Genomic DNA, 1,268 nt, shown 5'->3' with positions numbered 1-1,268 from the left:
CAGTGGATTATTTGCAGTACATGCTCCTCTGTTGCATGTCATGTATATGCCTTAAAGATGATTCTTGATTTTTTATTTTATTTTATTTTATTTTTGAGACTGTCTTGCTCTGTCACCCAGGCTGGAGTGCAGCAGTGGCATGGTCTCGGTTCACTGCAAACTCTGCCTCCTGGGTTCAAGTGATTCTCTTGCCTCAGCCTCTGAAGTCGCTCAGATTACAGGCCTGAGCCACCACACCTGACTAATTTTTGTATTTTTAGTAGAGATGGGGCTTCAGCATATTTGTCAGGCTGGTCTCGAACTCCTGACCTCAAGTGATCCACTGGCCTCTGCCTCCCAAAGTGCTGGAAATACAGGCATGAGCCATGGCGCCTGGCTGAGGATAGATGATTCTTGATTGTTTTTGTCTGTGTGGATTACTGCTTTATTCCTAGCATTTAGAATAAAGCTCGACACACAGTAGGTGTACAAGAACATTAATTGAATTTCCCTTGAAGGACTGAAGAACAATATTAACATCATTAAATGACATCCCTGAGCCGAGTCTCCGTAATTTTTCGCTGCCGTCAGTGATGGCAGTGATCCTGGCCAGTCAGTCTTGTGCCTGTTGACATGCTGGCAGAATACCAGAGTGCACTGGAATAGCCAAAAACTGCTTTTCAAGAAAGAAGAGAGGGTTAATTCACTAACTGGGTGTTTTGCCCTGAGTAATTAACCTTGAACAATTTATAGGAAATACAGTTCAAATAATTTGCCTGTACATATTGTTTTCCTTAGATTCATGTAAATAAGCTAGACATGTTTAGGAACATGCCTGAGATCCTTCATCATCTCACAACAGACCGCAACACTCAGATCCATGCATGCTGGCACCCCAAGGTACATGTGTGAGTGGCTCAAGACCTCCAGAAGTTTCCCACCAGAGACCTAGGCTGCGTGTTGCTCTGGTAGGTCGATGAGCTTTGGCTGGGACACCCCACGGCAGTCGGGTGCACCAAGGGAACGGATTGCTCTACGCCCACACCTGGAGGACTGTGGGTATAAGCTGTCCAAGAAAAAAGCTCAGATCTGCTGACAGCAGGTATGTTCCTTGGGATTTACTATCCGACAGGGAGAACGCAGCCTGGTATCAGAAACAAAGCAGGTCATTTGCCATCTCGCAGAGCCTAAGAGCAGAAGGCAGGTGAGAGAATTCTTAGGAGCTGTGGGGTTTTGTAGACTGTGGATCCCAAACTTTGCAGTATTAGCTAAGCCTTTGTTTGAGGTCA

The sequence above is a fragment of the Gorilla gorilla genome, chromosome 8 (assembly GCF_029281585.2).
Source record: "Gorilla gorilla gorilla isolate KB3781 chromosome 8, NHGRI_mGorGor1-v2.1_pri, whole genome shotgun sequence".
Taxonomy (NCBI): domain Eukaryota; kingdom Metazoa; phylum Chordata; class Mammalia; order Primates; family Hominidae; genus Gorilla; species Gorilla gorilla.
This window is presented reverse-complemented; position numbering follows the sequence as displayed.